This window comes from Panthera pardus, unplaced genomic scaffold (genome assembly GCF_024362965.1).
Source record: "Panthera pardus isolate Hobbes unplaced genomic scaffold, ASM2436296v1 HiC_scaffold_2, whole genome shotgun sequence".
Classification (NCBI taxonomy): domain Eukaryota; kingdom Metazoa; phylum Chordata; class Mammalia; order Carnivora; family Felidae; genus Panthera; species Panthera pardus.
Genome location: NW_026526765.1, coordinates 92,533,506 through 92,545,077, shown reverse-complemented (window position 1 = coordinate 92,545,077; position 11,572 = coordinate 92,533,506). Strand labels below are relative to the sequence as shown.

At 35.5% G+C, this 11,572-nt stretch overlaps 1 protein-coding gene across 5 annotated transcripts in view; it reads left to right on the top strand.

The window, feature by feature from the left end:
* The first annotated feature begins 11 nt into the window (after positions 1-11).
* Positions 12-11,572, top strand: part of XRCC4 (X-ray repair cross complementing 4) — a 299,005-nt gene continuing 287,444 nt past the window's right edge. For all 5 annotated transcript variants that reach the window (XR_002083907.2, XR_002083906.2, XM_019462848.2 and 2 more), the window contains exon 1: positions 12-104. The gene's annotated coding sequence lies outside the window, so the exon portion shown is untranslated. The remainder of the gene's footprint in view (positions 105-11,572) is intronic.

Sequence of the window (11,572 nt, the reverse complement as noted above, 5' to 3'; positions counted from 1 at the left end):
CGTAATGCGCTTCTGCGGAAGTGGACGACACTCTCATTGGCTGCGGGTCGTCAGTCTGTAGGAGCGGGCCTTTTGGAGGAGACCGGAAGTGGAGCGAATGAGAGGTAGTGTCCGGAAGTGGGGGCTGCGTATTTTAGTAATAGTAATCTGTAGTCCTCTCCTTTTTTTGTTTCGCTTTCTTTTTTATTTTTAGTTGTCTGTTATTTCCCTGTAGAACTCGGTGTTTGGATTTTTCCCAGCTCGGATCCCTCTCACTGTATGCTCCTGAGACTTCGGTTTACGGACTCTTGGGGGACGCCTGGGTTCCCTAAACTTGGGCACAGGGCGTGCATCTGCCACGCCCTCTTTTCAGTTTCTTCCTTTGCACCTCAGGGATTTAGAATTAAGAGCGCCTTGGAAAAGCCTTGTATTGGTTGTGGGATTAGGAAAACACTTGAATCTGGAGTATTGTGTTAAGTAGGCTGTTGGACGCTTTTCTAACGCTGGCAGCGTCTCTCTCTCTCTCCCAATTCCCAGCTCTTTGTAAACTGTCCATGGGTTTCATCTGGGACTGAAGTGTACTAGTCCCTTTGGGTCAGGAAAGAAATTTCTGTAGTAACAAATGGAAAGGAACTGCCCTTTCCTGAGTTCAGTAGTTCTTTGGTACTCCCTTTTAATCAGTAGTATTATTTAGCTTCTTCAGTTTTTTGTTTTTGTTTTTTTTTTAATTTTTAATAATGTTTATTTTTTGAGAGAGAGAAAGCATGAGCAGGGGAGGGGCAGAGAGAGAGAGAGGGAGAGAATCCTAAACTGGCTCCAGGCTCTGAGCTGCCAGCACAGAGCCTGAAGCGGGGCTCAAACCCTTGAACCCAGAACCGAAATTGGACGCTTAACCCGCTGAGCCACTCAGGCGCCCCTAGCTTCTTCTAGTTTTGATAATCCCATTTGATGAGGCTTTATTATCCCTCCGTTTTTGTCTTTGCATAGTCTAGATAAAGAAACAGGTGTTTTGAAGTGTTCAGGTTGCATAGTTCTTGGAAACTCAATACAGGTTTTTGAATTAAATTGGTACTGCTTTTTACCACTAGGCTGCCCCCCCCCCCACTCCTTTTTATTTTGTATCTAGTATTGATGTTAATGATTTCCTTTTGTATGATTTCCTTTTAAAATGCACTGGTAGTTGCGTATGTTAAAAGACCGTGGTTTTACTTAACTGCTTGTTTTCTCTAACCCTCAATAGCCTCCCTAATTTAAGATTAAGGTTCTTTGTGTTCTGTTTATTTTTGTCCTTCCCCCCCCCCACCCCCGTCTTTTTTATATTCTTTCCCCATGGCCCTTAGTTTAAGACCCATGTTTGACTTGCATGTTATTTCTTTTACTTTACTTTAAGAAATGCTTCTCTTAACCTTTCTCCACTTCTAACCCTATTTATTTCTCTTCTGAACAAAAATCCTCCAAAGACTTCTTTATGTTCTAAATCCGAAGTCCTCTTTTTAAAAGTGTAGCTTTTACTCCCATTCTTCCCCCAAATGCTTTTGTTATTGTCACCAGTGATCTCCAGGTGTTGATCATTCCCAGTCTTTATTGTATTAGGCCTATCAGCCTCCTTTAACACAATTAATCACTTCCTTCTCCATGATACATATTTTTCTTCACTTGATTTCCAGGACATCCCGCTCTTTTGGTTTTCTTTCTTAAGGTTTTCTACCTTAAGGTTTTCTTTCTAAGGTCTTCTACCTTATTGGTTGTTCTTTCTGTCTTCCTTCTACTCTGCCTGATCTCATATTGTTGAAGTGTTCTAAGGCTCAGTCTTTGGTTCTGTTCTTTTCCTCTTCCTACATTTTTTTTTTTTTTTTTTGATATCATCAAGTCTTAATGACTTCAAATACCATCTGTATACTGAAGACTCCCAAATTCATATTCCTAGTCCCCCCCTCTTTCTGAACTCCATACTCAAGTATCCTGTTGTCTATAACAGGATTCTTTAAAGGTTTTGCAAACTTACATGTTACAAACTGAACTCCTTTTCCTCCAAAACCTGTTCCAATCTTTCTCACCTCAGTTGATGGCAACTCTGTTCAGCCAGTTGCTCAAAGTTAAGTATTTGGAGTCGTTCTTGACCCTGCTTTGTCTTCTAGTCCATCAAATCCATCAGTGAGTCTTTTGTTGACTCTCTCCATAAAATATATCTAGAATTTAACCATTTCCTACTATTTCTGCTGTTAGCACATTGATCATCTCTTCCTTGGATGTCTGTTATTAGTCATTATGATTTGTTGCTTGGATTAACAGTAATAGTTCTAGCTGGTCTCTCTGGTTTCTTCATTCCTTGCTTCTTTGCAATCTATTCACACGCAATAGCCAGATTGATACTTTTAAAATATAGGTGAGAAATTGTATTAAAATGTAAGATTCTAAATGCAATGTGTTATCTTAGATTGGATCCTGGAACAGGTAAAAAATATTAGAGGAAAAAATGGTAAAATCCAAATAGTCTAGAGTTCAGTTAGTAGTGATGCACCAATGTTGGTTTCTTTGTTTTAATGAATGCACCATGGTAATATAAGATGTTAATATTAGAGGAAACTGGGGCAGGTATATATGGGTACTCTGTTATTTTGCAACTTTTCTGTAAATTCAGTATTACTCCAAAATAGAAAGTTTATTAGAAGGAATGTGAAATTACTTCTTTGCTTGAAAACGTTTTATGACTTCTCATTTGATTCACAGTAAAAGCTAACATCCTGACATTGGCCTACAAAACTCTACATGATCTGGTTTCCCATTACCCTTGGTATTCTTTCCTCGCCTCACTCTGTCTCAGCCATATTGGCTGCCTTGTTTCTTCAGTATACCAAGCCCACGGCTACCTTAGGGCCTTTCCACCAACTGCTTCATCTGCTTGGAATGCTTTTTCCCAAACATCCAAACAACTAAATCTTTCATCTCCTTTATGTATGTGCTCAAATATCACCCTTTCAAGAAAGCCTACCTCAACTTCCTTTAAAAAATTGCAACTTTGCCTCTTTAAAATTAAAAAAAAAAAAAAGAAAGAAAAAATTAAAAAAAAAGCGGGGGCTCCTGGGTGGCTCATTTGGTTGAACATCTTACTCTTGATTTCGGATCAGGTCATAATCCCAGGTCTTGGGGTTGAGCTCCATGTTGGGCTCTGTGCTGAGCGTGTAGTCAGTTTAGGATTCTCTTTCTCTCCTTCTGCTCCTGTACCCCTCTCTCCTTCTTATGCTCGCATTCTCTCTAATTAAAAAAAAATAATAATAATGAAAATAAAACCTTTAAAATTGAGGCTTTGTAACTATCCCCCTTTCCCCTACCGGCCTCTATACTCCCAGTTTTCTCTTGTTTTATCCTCTCCTTTTGCTATAGCTTATCACCATGCTATATATTTTACGTGTTTTTTTTTTTGTTTTTAATCGTTTGTCTCCTATTAAACCGTAAGTTTTAAAAAGGCAAAAATTGTTATCTGTTTTGCTTCCTTATGCCAAATTCTAAAACACTGTCTGATGCATACAAATGTGCATGTTTTGGTTAAATGAATGGACTTGACTGGTTATTTGAATTTAGTCATCCTTGATTTGTAGTCATCATGAAACACTGAATTGTTGATCATTTTCATATATCATGCTGTTTCTTGCCTCCAAGCCTTTGCTCAAGCAAGTTCTTGTGCTTGGAATGCCTTTTCTTATCCTTTTTTCCTTTTTCAGTTTTTAAGATTCATATCAGGTGTAATTCAAGGAAGCCTTCCTTGAAATGTCAGGCTGGCTTACATGTACTCTTGAGAGGAGGTACCACCCTGTCTCTGCACTTTACAAACTTGTAAAATAATTCCTTTTGGGTTTTTTTATTTCACTAGAGAGTTGGGAATGTGTCTTACTCATTTTGGGAATATCTAAGCTTGGTACATAGGGAGCATTCAGTGAATGTTTTAATATAATAATGACGTGACCAAAGTCACTGAGCTTTGGAGCAGTAGAATTGTGATTTCAATCCAAATCTTCTGAGCATAAAATTTAACTCTATTTGCTAAACTGTGTTTTCTAGGAAAAGGTGGCTGTCCTTAAAATAATAGAAAAATAGTTCTTTTTATACAGGTAGGAGGTAGTTAATGCATTTTATAGTCCTGGGCAATTTGCTTCTTGTCATTTGTGAAGCTGCCAGTGCTGATGAGAACATGAGTTGTGCTTTTTTTCTAAGACACTGGCTGAAATAGATGAACAGAGGGTTATTATAGTCAGCAATTTTTAATTTTGATGAAACTGGGCTCTTGTTGGGATAACACTGTTGAGATTTTTGTTGCCTCAAAGGGGAATGCTAGAATTCAAAACTGCTCATGAGGCATTCATGCTTTTGCTAGACGCCTGCACTGCCAATAGCTTTAAATTAAACTTTTGCTTGTGTGCCATTGGGAAATCCCAGGCTATTTTCAAGATATTGCAAAGATTTTCTTCCACTGATATGGAAATTGCTGTTAAGATTGAGTTAAAAATGATTAGTTTGTTAACATGATTTCTGATAGTTGGCCCCCATATTAGGTAAATTAATTTTGCATTTAAAATGCTGTATAATCTTAGATAATGAGCTAGACTTCCAACTACCTTTTATGGTAAGTATTGTGAATTTAAACTCTCCTCTGAATATTATTATCATTGTTGCAGTCTGTAAACCAATCTTTTTGTAATGTTGCCTAGCCTTTACTACTAACAGAAGAGGAGATAATTTAACTCTATAAATTCTGAAAAGGCTTCAGCAGCTTTCAGCCCCATTAATGGGGATGAAAATAATGATTAGGCTTGGATTAAGTAATCAAAAAAAAATATTCCTTGGAAGGCATTCCTGATTTTGTGCCTTCTTTGAACTTTACTAACGCTGTAAGTGTCCAAAATGTTGAAATCAGCAAGGAATTCAATCTGGTCTTTATGTTAGAGGATACTATTAGCTTACTTATAATTTTATCCAAATAGTTAGTGAGAATGATATTGAATAACGTAAGACCTTGCTCAATTGGAACAGAAGCAAGCTGCTGCTTAGAAATTAAGATGCTCCCATTGTTGAGGAGACTCGTCAGAGTCCTGACAGTATAAATATTGACATGCTGAGATATGTCAATATTTACCATAGAGTTTGGAAGTTGCCAAGTTCCTGTTTAAGAAATGTGACCCTAGCATTGAACACAGTATATCAATAAATAAGGGACATGTCCAATGAACAGCTGCTGAGAGAAAGTAGGATAACATCTGTGTAAACTTTGGGGCACTTGAAGTTAAATTAAAAAAAAATATATTGACAATTCTTTGGTAATTTGTAGGTAGATATAAAATAGTAGGTATATAAATAGTAGGTATATAAAATAGCATACTGATATAATTTCATATTTGGGCTTAACTTATGTTTTTAAAAAATGACAGCATGGTTGCAATTTATAATTTTATAAATTAGTTGTGCAATGATACTCATCTATAAATTGAGTCAAAATTTCTTGCCTTAATACTGTGTTTGGGAACCAACCTCACATCTTGCACATTATTATAAAAATTGGCTCAAGTCAAGACTTAGCTATTACTTTTGGGAAGTTTATGCTCTGAGAATTTAGCAATAGAAAAAACATAAGTTTGTGAAGTTTAAATGTGATGAGAAAATTTGTTCTGTTATTATTTGACAACTATGTCTCAGAAGAAAAATGAGAATAAAGAGCAAGTAAAGTTGATATGTTTGGTTGAATGTCATAGTTCACTACTGTTCTCATATGAATATCACTGTAATAGAACATTTGATGCAAAGTAAAGAGACATTTGAAGCTTTCCAAGTCATTGGAACCATACAAACAATCTTCCATCTGTTTTGCAGACGTCTAGAAAAAGGTTAAACTGAGCATTCTTTGAATGATAGTCCTAAAACAGTCCTAGAAGAGCGTTAACTATGGGTATCAAGACTGACCCTCTTGTTGCTTTTCTTATAACAGAGATTGATGGCTTTTATATAGTAATTGAATCATTTAACCACATCACACTGTTATGTTTATATTGTGAAGAATGGATGCAAAGTATAATTGAGGTTGTATATTCTGCCAGGAGTTACATTTATTTCTATAAAGATCTTATAAACATAAAAAAGCAAATTGTATTTAGAGGTCCATAAAAGGCTTTTAATCTATTCTTTTCAGTGTAGTAAAGATGGAAGAGAAAAAATTTTAAAATTTAAATTGTTTTGATCCCTCTTGCCAAGATCATTTGTCGATACTTTGAGGTAAGCTGTTGAGTTTTAAGGAGAAAGCATTAGACTTAGTAATTAGTGATTTTTAAAACTTGGAAAACGTATTTTTGCAGTGTCACCAAGACTTGAACCTTTGTTTTGAATATACTCCCCCCCCCCCCGAATCATTAGGATTATGACCATTATGCAAAGTTGGCTCCTTGACCAGTTGTCTTCTTGAACCATTTGTTACCGATTATTTATCATGTAGTGATAACAAAGTTGCCCAGTCTTTTCAAAATGTCATGTGTTTTAGATGTGATGAGAGTGTAAGCGTATTAAGCTGAAAGTGTAAAACTTGCTGTTTGATGTTGAATATTGTAAGTTTAATGTTTCCCAAAGTTTGGTACTCCTGTCACTGATGGAATACACAGTTTGCTGACTTACAGCTATTTTGCATGTATGAGATAATTGAGGTATGAGATAATTGAAGTTTAGAGAATTAAATGATTTGCTGAAGTCTACACAACCAAGGAATGACAGTGAGGATTCATACTGAAGTCTGACTGATTCCAAAGCCTAAAACAACGTTCTTGGCCTCATACCTGAACCATCTATAGTTAGACCTAGATTTTGGTACCCCTGGAATCAGATCTGAGCTGCTCCCCACACCTCAGTTTCACTTTCTGTTCTGTTGGTTTTGTTGTCAGCGGCTTCAAGCTTGCAGTGTTAGAACATCAAGTCCAGTAGAGAAGAATGTATATCCAAAGTCCTGGAATTGAGCTTCACTGGTCTTTGTGGTCCTGACTTGAATCATGTGCTCATCTCTAAGTTAGTCATTGGTGCATGACATACCAGTATTTCTGGTGTAATGCTTATCGCATAAAGACTGTTACTAAAGAGTCAACACTGAGTTCACTGCTTCTTAAATAGGGTCCTAAGTTTTGAAGTGTTAAATTACATATTTAAGTTGTATATTTAAGAATATCTTTCTAATAGATGATGTTTTCTCTTTTTACAAAAGTACTCTTTCACAACATAATCAACGTGATGGTCAAATAATACTTACTGAACCCTCTTCTTTTTAAACATTTTACTGTGAAAAAATTTAAAAATTTTGAGAGAATAATTTTGAGAGAGTAATAGATCCCTGTGTACCCATCACCTAGCACAACAGTTATCAGCTTGTTCATCTTTTGCTCTTTTGTTTTTATCTTGAAAATAAATATGTAATTATTCATCCAATTAGGAATGGGTTGTTTATAACTTACTATCATTTGAACCATGTGAAGTCTTTTTTTTTTTTTTCTGTAGTTAAAAATTGTTAAATACTGGCAATTTCATATAGTTCCTGAATAGTTGTGTATGGCTGAATTAGGTAGTGTCACCAGTTGAGGATATGTTGTAGGGATCTTTTTTTCAGGTTTAACTCTGATTTGTACCCCAATCTTATTATTCATGGTCTGGTTGCCATTGGAAGTAGGCAGATAAATGGGTACAGCTGTAAGTAAATGGTGGGTTTGTGAATGGGGGAAAAAGGACAGTGCAAGTCCAATTTTTTTCCAGAAAGTGTGTTTAATTTGATTTCATTTCTGAGCAGCACATTTTTCAAGTAGGATAGACTGTATATATGCTTAACTGATGGTATTTCATAGGAACACTCTCTTCTGAAATTAAAATACAAGAGAGGTGTCAGAATTTCAAGGCTTAAGGAATCATAATTACTAAGTTCTTAATGAAAAAATGACTGTTGTTTAGCTAATGCTGTATTTCAGGTATTATCTTATCTCTTCAGTTCTGTTAAGTGTCATTCTCACATGAAACTCTGCAATTAGGACTGAAGTGTTCTTGTGAAAGTTTAGAAAGTTTCCAAAATGATAAGTATACTCTCGTCCTTTCTGCCAAGTTTATTTGTAATTAAGAGTGTCCATTTGATAAAGATAAAGGAAGTTCTGGAACCGTGGGTCCAATTTTCAGGGCATTTCGGATCGAGGTGTTAGATTTTATGTGGGAAATTTATTCAGGACTTTTATTGCTTTTAAATACTTAGTTCATTGGGTAAAGAAAAAAGGAGAGGAAGTGAACTTTAAATGAATCACTGAAACTAATGATTATTAATGGTGTTTGTAAAAGATAAGCAGAGGAAATGAGCAGTAATATGATATTTGGAATGGCAGCAGCTGGCATTCCACAGTTATAAGAGAGAGGTAATTGAGAATGGACTATGACCATGGCAAAGATGCGTTAATTTTTAGAGTTATTTTATAGTTCTAATGCTTTATTTCTGAAGCATCAGACTATTATTGTGTAACTTGAACTTAGCTGTATTTTACAAGTTTTTGAACAAGATTATGCCAACAGTCTTAGCTATATTTTACTCTTACCTTGGGGAACCGTCCATCCTAATTTGCCTGGGGTTAAGAGGGTTACTGCACATGGACTTTCCGTGTTGAAACCAGGAAAATCTCAGACAAACCTGGACCGCTGGTCACTTTACTTTCATTCCTAAATTACTAGAATGGGGATAATATTGTCATGATTAGAAAAATATTGAATAATATTATGTTTTTTATCATTAAAGTTTAGGTAACTGGAACGTGAAAACATTGTTTCAAGAAACGATTTCTTCTATAGAAAGTTAGCTTAATATTTTTAATTGCTTTGGAAATTTAAAGGTAAATTGATTTAAAAAAAAACTGAATTTACCCTTTAGGTAGGTGCTGGCATGCTATTAATTAAAATTATAGGAAAAAAATAATGAAAATTCTAGGAATGAATTATTAATTAAAAAAAATTTTCAATTGGGAATTCTGTTAAGATTAGTATGGATAATCAATGCTTTTAAAAAAAATACTAAACAAATGGGAAAATAGTCATCTTCTTTGCATTTAGTTTTCCTGAATTGTGTGACGTTTGTCTTATTAAAAGTAAATAGCCCAGTGTTTGTGACATAAACCTTTCTTTCCTTTTTATTGAGTAATATATTTGGTCCTGTCCTTGAATTTTTATAATATGATAGAACTTAAAAAAAAATTATTACCATGCTTTTGGTTTACAATTTACATTTTTTTTTCTTTTCCTCCTTAAGAAAAAAATAAGGTTAAACAAAATAACATGATCAGGAATCTAATTACAGACTCTTAGTGGCAATGTGCTGTGTGCTAATCTTTATTCTGAACTCACTTTAGGTATCAGCCTACTTTTCTCAACAAGGGGGCACTTAAGTTAATTGCTTCATTATAAACATGCATTTAGTCTCTTCTGATCTGGCATAGCTGCAGAAGTTTGAACACCTGCAGCCCAAGCAGCTTGAAAAGAAGCTGTAATTTAACTATAAAGGAAAATAAAAGAAGCTCAAGTTCAAAATGGTGTTATCAATGATACAGTGTTGTCACTAACTTGAGCTGACCTAAGAGAGTTGGCTTCTGCACTGCTTCTTATCAGCATCCAAAAGGGCATACAAAATTCTTTGTAAACTAATTTAAAAAGCGTCTTGTTTATTCAGAGGCAACTGTGAATGGTATTTGTTCAGAGTGTAGATCACATCAACTGCATACCAGCCAACAACTTATTTCTCTCCTAAGAAGGAAGCCAAGTATCAGAGACACAAAGTACTAAAGATAAGCTTCTCAATTCTCAACTGTTCTGAGCTCTCAATAAAGCTACTGATGTACAAATTGGGGTGGGACCCAACTGTTTCCACCTGCAGGCATGTCTTAGATCCTTGGCTCTGGCTGGGAGAGGTGCTGATACCAGTGCGACCTTTAGTGCCCTTAGAAAACAAAACATAGGCTTTCTTATGGCCCTAATCAATCAGTCCCTCTGAAGAGGATTCCACCCCTTTCTTGAAGTATTCTTGGGGCAGAAAAACTATGGCTGAGTATTCCCATTTATAGGGCTGGCGAAAGCAAAGACATCATTGGTTTGCCCTTAGGAATCTTAAAAGACATGGCAAATCATCCTTTCTTCTGCTTTGTGGTTGGTTTTTAGATCTTTTGTATTTGATATTTAATGAGGGGGTGACCTCAGTAAGTAAAGAATGAATTTCTTTCAAAAGTGGTTCAAATAGTATATTATCAGGAAATTAAAACTCGGTTGATAGAAGACATCTGAGGCTACTGAGGCACTCACTACAAAGTATTTACAGGATACTGACATGCGCTATTAATATGTAAGTGCTTAAACGTGACTCACAGCGTCCACAGTTTCAAATCTGAGTACAATAAAATAATGGAATCTTTAAAATAATTTGATTTAGTTTTAGCTATAAAAACCTAGAGTTGACCAGACATTGGAAAATATTTGAAACATGAATAATTCAAAGATGTTAAAACAAATCTGATCCCTAAATGTCTTTTTAACATTATTGAGGTTAAAGCCCTGGATATCATTGTGAAAGTAGGATGAAGTATCTGAAATAATCAATTTTAGACTACTTTGTGCCAATAATTAATTTGTCTTTTGACCCCCCAGGGTAAAAATACCAGTGAAACCAGTTGCCTTTTATCAGCAATTCTAAGTGCTGAGTTTTCTTTTTCACAAAGTTACATTAATTGCTAACAATAGCCATGTTCTTGAGGCTTATTTAAGATGAAATAATCAGTGTCAGTTTGTGTATCTGTGTGGTTTTTTTTATTAATTTTTTTTTTTTAACGTTTTTTATTTATTTTTGGGACAGAGAGAGACAGAGCATGAACGGGGGAGGGGCAGTGAGAGAGGGAGACACAGAATCGGAAACAGGCTCCAGGCTCCGAGCCATCAGCCCAGAGCCCGACGCGGGGCTCGAACTCACGGACCGCGAGATCGTGACCTGGCTGAAGTCGGACGCTCAACCGACTGCGCCACCCAGGCGCCCCTCTGTGTGTTTGTATATAAATTCTAGAGGCAAAAAGTGGCCTTCATAAGTAGTTTCTGTTACCCTCCCCCAACCAAAGTTGTGGATTTGAGGCCTATGAGAATTATGTAAGGCTTTTAGCTATGTGTCTTTTTCAATGAATGGCATAGAAAAACAGCAATATGCATTTTCCAGTAATTTTCAAATTTAAGGATTACAGAGCATGTGGGTAATTAGCTGCATGGTAAGTGGTTTTGACTAATTGATTTAAAAGAAAATATTCCCAAATGAATAAAGCATTTCAGAAGTAAGCACATCTAGGCAAAAAACAAAACAAAACAAACAAAAAAACCCCCAAAACAAAACAAAACAAAAAACCTAAATGTAGGAAAATTTTTGACTAAATGAAATATTTAAAAAGAATTATATTTTTTCAGTGATTATGTTATAGTCAAGTCTACAGATTTGTATATTTTTAACACAAACATGCTTAATTGATGTGGCTTCAAGTATGGTTATTTTAAAACTTTGTCTCTTACTGGGAAGAAGAAT